The following is a 7,621-nucleotide window of genomic DNA, read 5'->3' on the forward strand; positions in this document are numbered from 1 at the left end:
TTTAAACTACTTAAGAGCTGCTTCATGTGCACTGTGCATTGAGTTTAGGTCTACAACAACTGCCTTGCAAGGTTATCCCTCAGCAGAACTCTGACCAGTAACAAGAAACCTTAAACAGGCTCCAGCATTGATGCACATTCTAAAAGAGATGTGTTTTTTGCAGAGCACACATGCACAAGTCTCACAGGTGATTTGCTGAATCAGGACAGTAAAGTGGGAGCTATTTTCTGCCACTGCCTTGTCTTTTCTAAGGCACTGAATTTTAAATGGCCTGCCAAAGAGGAGCTCTGATCTCACCACTGACGTGCTCTCGTCCCCTCTGCTCCAGTGCCACCCTGCCTGGATGTGTCACAGCCCAGAGGTGAGGGCAGATCAAATCCACAGCACACTCCCACATTGTAAATATTAGCAGACAAGCTCCTCTTGACCCCTCACCTTTCTGCCACGGGAAAATGCTGGAGACTCATTTCCTCCAAGAACAAACAGCAGCAGTTCCACAGGGCAGGACAGGGCTCTGCTGAGGAGCTCCCTTTGCAGTGCAGGTAAAGTGGTGCAAACCAAGAGCAGAGTTCCCAATGATTGTCAGGCTGGGGGCAGAAGTTTTGCATTTCTATTGACTTAGCTGAAGTGGCACAGAAGGTTCTGGGAAGAAGGATGAAAAGAAAGGCTGTGGTGATGGACTACCAGGCTGAGTTAGTGAGAAGCAGTCAGGGCTCAGCAGAGCAAACATGGGGTGCCTGCAGGCAGGGAGGCTGTGCCCCCCTTCCTGGTTTGTGTTTAGGGGACACAGCCCTGCCAGCACTGTGCTGTGGATGGGTGGATGATGGATGGATGGATGGATGGATGGATGGATGGATGGATGGATGGATGGATGGATGGATGGATTCTGCAGAGCCCCTCTGTACCTGCTGGGCCATGGACAGCCTGGGGCAGCTCCCACTTCATTTCTGTCTCTCCTGGGAGTGCTGTGCCCAGTGTCTGGACCCTGCACAGTGCCTGTGTCTGGACAATTACACCCCAGCAGCTCCTTGCAGCTCCCTCCTGGGGAGAGAAGCGAGATGCAGAGAGGTGAAAGCCATAGGGAGAGGGCAATGGGTGCTTTATCACCTACCTGTGGCTCAGTGGCTCTTTGCCTGTGCAGAGCACGTGTGTAGAGGGACAAGCCTCACCATGCAGTTTAGCAGCATTCCCAGCATGTGTTTTTAGGAAGCCAGGATGATGTTCAGGCACTGATCACCCCTAAAAGCCACCAGCCATCACCATGGCCCATGATGTCAATCTCCAGAGGACAAAACAGCACCTTGCAGCCCCACATGCCATGTTTATCTGAGAAAGAGCAGGAAAAGGACTTAGGGTAGCTGTGTTCAGACATTCATCACCAGACCATCTTAACAGAGGGAGGTGAAGAATCAGCCTAGCCCCCACCCCAGCACCCACAGCCACCTCCCCTCCCCAGCCCCAGGCTGCCCACTCCAAGCAGCAGGCTCTCCACACTCAGCCTCCATCTGCAGCCAGCACAGTGGGCTCTGCACGATCTTTAATTCACCATCACCCCTGACCTGCACCACGCCCCGCAGCAGCACCAAGGTGTGTGACCCCACCTGTCCCCGCCCCGAGCATCCCCAGCCTGGGCTCAGCAGAGCTGAGCTGAGCAGAGCAGAGCAGAGCAGAGCAGAGCAGAGCAGAGCTGAGCAGAGCTGAGCAGAGCTGAGCTGAGCTGAACTGAGCAGAGCAGAGCTGAGCAGAGCAGAGCAGAGCACAGCAGAGCAGAGCTGAGCTGAGCTGAACTGAGCAGAGCAGAACAGAGCAGAGCAGAGATGAGCTGAACTGAGCAGAGCAGAGCAGAGCAGAGCAGAGCTGAGCAGAGCTGAACTGAGCAGAGCAGGGCAGAGCAGAGCAGAGCAGAACAGAACAGAGTAGAGCTGAGCAGAACAGAACAGAGCAGAGCTGAGCTGAACAGAACAGAGCAGAGCAGAGCAGAGCAGAGCAGAGCAGAGCAGAGCAGAGCAGAGCAGAACAGAACAGAACAGAGCAGAGCAGAGCTGAGCAGAACAGAGCAGAGCAGAGCAGAGCAGAGCACAGCTGAGCAGAACAGAACAGAACAGAGCAGAGCAGAACAGAACAGAACAGAACAGAGCAGAGCAGAACAGAGCAGAGCAGAGCTGAGCAGAGCAGAGCTGAGCAGAACAGAACAGAGCAGAGCAGAACAGAGCAGAGCAGAGCAGAGCAGAACAGAGCACAGCAGAGCAGAGCAGAGCTGAGCTGAGCTGAGCTGAGCATGTCACACTTCTCAAGAGTGACAAATTGCCAGGAAGGGCCCCCCTGCACCCCGGCTCTGCTATGCGCAGCCCAATTCCCCCGTGCCGCATTAACAGCTAATAAAACAATAGAGCTTTTAGTGGGCAACTTCAAAGGGTTCTCAGGCAGATGAATGAATTTCGCATTTCTTCACTTGGTGTCAGCACTAAGGGAGAGAAGGGCAGGCCGAGGTCGAAGGCTTCAGCAGGCAGCAGCAAACAAATTCAGCCTGGTATTCGGGCTACTGCAGAAAATGGAGTGGGAAATCAGCTAAGCACTTAGCAAGTAGCAGGATTTTCTTCCACTCAGCTCATCCACTTCAGCTGCTCTATTTTCTTTTATTTTCTTTTTTTTTTCTTTTTTTTTTCTTTTTTTTTTTTTAAATAATGTAAAAATTAAATAAACCTCCATAGTTACACCTAAACCATGAGCCAGCAGCAGCTCATTTCAGTGTGGAGAATCTTAAGGCAGCCTGGCCCAAACCCAAGCAAACATAATTATTTTCAGCAACACAACTGTGTTTGGTAAATGTGCCTTGAGGTCCCACAGCTAATTCACAACTATGTGTCCATCTACAAAATACATTCTGCAAACCATTAGCTCATTATCATCTGTAGCCACAATGAGCACCTACATGAATTAAGCTATGAATTGAGTGACTAAAGGTGGGTTAATACTGCTTAAAAGATACTTCTGGTTTTGGACATGGAGAAGGGAGTACAAAAAACCAGGAAAAATGGAGAGAATAATATTACATAGTTCAAATCATAGAATCACAGAATTGTTTGGAGTGGAATGGATTTTAAAGCTCATCTCATTTCAAGCCCCCTGCCATGGGCAGGGACACCTTCCACTACCCCAGGCTGATCAGAATTCCATCCAACCTGGCCTTGGACCCTTCCAGGGATGAGGCAGCCACAGCTTCTCTGTGCCAGGGCCTCAGCACCCTCACAGGGAACAATTTATTCCTTATATCTAATGTAAATCTTCCATCTTTCAGATTAAAACCATTCCTAGCACTATCTGTCTGTGTAAAACACGTACCTCACTGGCCATGTAGATAAAGATTCTCCTGCAAGTTGCTCTCACATGGAGGGAGGAAAACCCAGAGCTCAGGACCATAAATTGCACCTACAACAGAGATACTCACTGGTGGAGGAGACAGTCAAAGCCACCAAAGACTCTGCCAGCCAAACCTTCCCTAGGGGTGGAGCCTAGAGGGCAGTTTGGAAGGAAATAGGGATGGAAAAGATTTTAAACAAATGAAGCATCATTTCATAAAACTGCCACAAGCACCATGGCTCGTTTCTTATATTTCTCCTCTTTTTTTCCTGACCAACTTTTGTTAAGTCACAGCCATTACCCCCACACAGTATCTGAGGAAGAAAAGAAAAATCTGATTGTTCTGTGCATGGCTTTTTTTTTTTTTTTTTAAATCCTTATGTAGTACATGATACCCAAAGCAAAAGGAATAAATTATTCTAGTTTTCAGAGCTGGCGTGTTTTAGCCTGTTGAACACCACTGTCTATATTCTACATCACTTCCAAGTGGCTTGTTGTGCAAAACAGCTTTAAAGGTTGCAATCATTTATGTGGCACTCAAATCTGCTGCCGATTTTCAAAGCATTCAGCATTTGGCTGTGCTGGCAGCCAGGCCTGCACTGGACACTTTTCCAGGGGCTCCCCGTGCAGGGGCAGTGTTTGCAGGCAGGGAGCTCCTGGGGAGCTGTGGCAATGCTCAAAAGCACCAAGAGGGGAGGGGAAGCTGCCTCCTGATAACTGAGCTGACAATTTCTAGGTTCTCTAAAACCAGACCCTTCCAAGAATGCCCTTTGTTCAGCAGTTGCTCCATTCAGTCTCTCTCCCTGTTTGCTTGTAATTTATTCCTTCTAAAAGCCTTGCCCTAGGCTGGCAGAAAATGAAAACAAGGAGCCAGATTTTCTTTTTTTTTTTTTTCCTCACTTTTGCTCTTTCATCAAGAACAGTGAAAATTTGGCACAGTCAAATATTTCGTTCAGCTCTTTCTTTCAGTCTTTGAAGTCCCCTAAAGCCTTGGTAGGAGTCTAGGCTTCCACTCACATCTGCTTTCCATGAAGCCATTTACCGCACTTTATTTGTGCCATATTGGATTTTTCAGGACAGGGACAGAACTAACGAAGCATTTACATTCTTGGGAAAGTGGCATAGATAAACTACCACGTTACTCTGATAGAAACAAACTATAACTGACAGATTCCAAGTTCTCAAGCAAGGAGCTGTGTCATGCCACAGGCAGCAAAGGCTCCTGAGCTGTTGGTTACCTCGTTTCTTCCTAATGCTCATTTAATACCAAACACCCTCATTGCAACTTTCATTTATTATTGAGGGATGCTCGAGTACCTGTAGGAAAATGAAGGTAAATGTCCTGCAAAAGGGAGAGCTTTGAAAGCCTAATGAAAGCAAATTGTGTCAGGACAGAAGCTGCATCAGAGACTGTATCAATGACACAGAGCACTGTCAACAAGATAATGGCATCACGCTGCTGATGAACTGCTAAAGCATTTCTTTTACAAGCAGAAGACTAATCCCCTGACAATGCTTCATTCCAAGACCTCTGTTGCTATTAGAGCAGGGAAAGGGTGTTGACTGAATCTCTATCAGGAGGATCCTGGCAAAGCCTCACGGAATATTGATTATCCTGCTGTTTTCTATTTTGCACTTCTCTCTTCAATAACCAAACCCCTCCCCTAAGAAATGTTTGTCTACTTCTCATAGAGAGTATTGTTGAAAGACTTCTAAGTCAGAAGTGATAAAGTAGCAACTGAAACAAATATGCCTTGGAGGAGGCAAGATCAAGAGCCCAGCAAGCTCATCCTTTGAGCATGATCTCCAATGGCCTTCTGAGTTAACGAGGGGAAGTTTGTTAAAAAGCCAACTGGAACTTGGAAAGTTCATCACAGGATTGCCTATCCAAGCTCAGCACAGCTCCAATCACTGAAGCTCATGGAAGAAACATTTTTTGGAATCCAGCCTTTTGCCATCCAGGCAAAGGACCAAATCACAATCAAACAGCAAAGTATGAAACGTGCTTGGATTCGTTCAGTCACTTACTGGTTGAGCTTGATCACAGGGGCTCTGCATCAGTGGGTGAAAGGCTTCATAATATTGCTCAGCATTACTAAGGGCAGATATGGCCAGATCAGGCTCTTACCTGTGGCTTTGAGCAGGCAAATTCCAGTTTTGTTGTCTAAACAGCCATGGAAATCACACCCCATGTACAGCTATGAACAGCTGCAAGGAAGATGACAGCACAGCCTCCTACCTCAGTTTTAATCTGTGTTTGAAAGTGAGAGAATAAGGTGTCCAGAAAGGAAGTTATTTATTAAATCCTGACACTGAGAGGCAGGACTGTGGATCCAGGAGGATGGAGAGGGTGCATATCCCCCATCTCTGTAAAACCCCACTCAGTTTCCCCCACCTCAAGCTGAGCTCTGCTGGACCCCTCCCTCCTGATCTTTCTTCCTAACACTTTCTGCTTCTTCATCTCTTCCATGGAGGATGTTTTCAGGGATGGAGAGTATTGTAATACCCCACAAGATAATCACTGCAGTTCCAAGAAGATGACAGCCCTGCACCTCTTCCTTTGCAAAAGGTGTCACATTCCTGCAGGACACCCTCACTGCTGCCACGTGTTTTGCTGCTGAATTGCACAGCCCTTACACAAATACTGAGACATGATTCAGGTGTTTGAAAGTAGCTTGGACCCCAAAACCTTCTCCAGGGCAGGGGATCAGATGCCCCATCAGTGTCCAGGGGTCCCCTGCCCAGAGAGACCCAGCTCTTGCTGGGAGGTGCTTGCAATCACTGGAGCAGGGGCTGAGGTGGATATCAGGAGGTAGGGGCCCAAGAAAGGGATGCTTTCCCCTGCTGCCCTAGAGATCTGAATTATTTCATGATGGCAGAAAATAAGGAGAGGAAAAAAACCACAGCACTATGTTAAAAAAAAAAAAAAGAATAACATAATTTTAAAAAATGCTGTGCCAGGTAAAACTCCTCTGCTTTGTTATTATGAGAGTTCCCAGCACTGATAATTTCTCCTAGTTGCTGGTTTGTAAGTTACTTCTGAGTAGAAAATTCAATTACATGGGCCAAGTCAACAATAATGTTTTTCCTGGCAATGGTTCATTTTGCCAGTGGAAACATTTTCCCCCCTCCCATTTCTGGATTCAGCTCTGCAAAGTTGCTAAATTCTTCCAGATCTCTGGTCTGATGTGATCATAAATATCCTGATTGTATTCGACTGATTGACAGACTGGGGATGGATTAAGTGGGGATTACAGCCTGGAATGATCAAAATGTGCTTTCATGGTCAGTAACTCTGCAATAAGTCATAGTTCCAATGTACATTAACTATATAATCTAATTAACATGGCTGTTTATGTATTTAATATTATTCTTAAAACTTTTTAATAAAAGAGGTTTTAAGGAGAATTAAATGTTGTTTAAAATATAAGAACCTGTTCCTTGAATGAACAGTAGTTTGGGGTTTGCTGTGTCGTTAAGATGACTAACAAAACTCTCTCTTACTATTAAAATGAGATTTGAGCAGCATGATGGGCCTAATCCTGCCCTAGCTAATAGGTGTGTAAACTCAGTTTTTTTCTGTTTTATTTAAAGTTACTTCAGGTATAGTAATTCAGGGCAGAATTTAGTCCATTAGGATTAGAAAACTACTTTTTAATCAACTGAGAATATTAAATATAGGTCCATACAGGTACATAACAAAAAGTATTCTAAGGTGCTCAGCACTCACAGATCTCACAGCTGTCATTATTTCCTGATCAGGAGCAGCAGGAATTAGCTTTATGGGGACAAATCTAAAATGTTTTACTGCACAGGTTAACATCCCCCATACACACCTAATGATATCAAACTGAATGAAACAATTCATCAAGGCAAAACTCCCAACAACAGCAATGTGTCCAGCAGCTGCACTTGTGAGTATAAAAAGAGCTGGCTACTTGATGGCAAGGGCAAGGAATTATAGTGGAGATGCTTTGCAGTTGTCCATAAAAAATGAAATCTGAAACGAGGAAATATTTTGCAGGACATTGGGTTCTGTGCTGTCTCCAATGCACCAGTCTCAAAGGCAGATTCTCAGAGCTGTGGATCATATTGCTCTGCAGCTATGGTGTTCTTCCAACACCCTTTTCCAGTTTTCAGATTCTGCATTTTTCAGTTGAGAGGTTCCCAAGCCAGTTTAACATGGTGTGTAAGCAGTGCTGGGCCGTGTCCAAGGCAGCCAGGGTGAGAGGGATCCCTCCTGCCCTGCCCACATTGCTCC

This window comes from Erithacus rubecula, assembly GCF_903797595.1.
Source record: "Erithacus rubecula genome assembly, chromosome: 18".
Lineage (NCBI taxonomy): Eukaryota > Metazoa > Chordata > Aves > Passeriformes > Muscicapidae > Erithacus > Erithacus rubecula.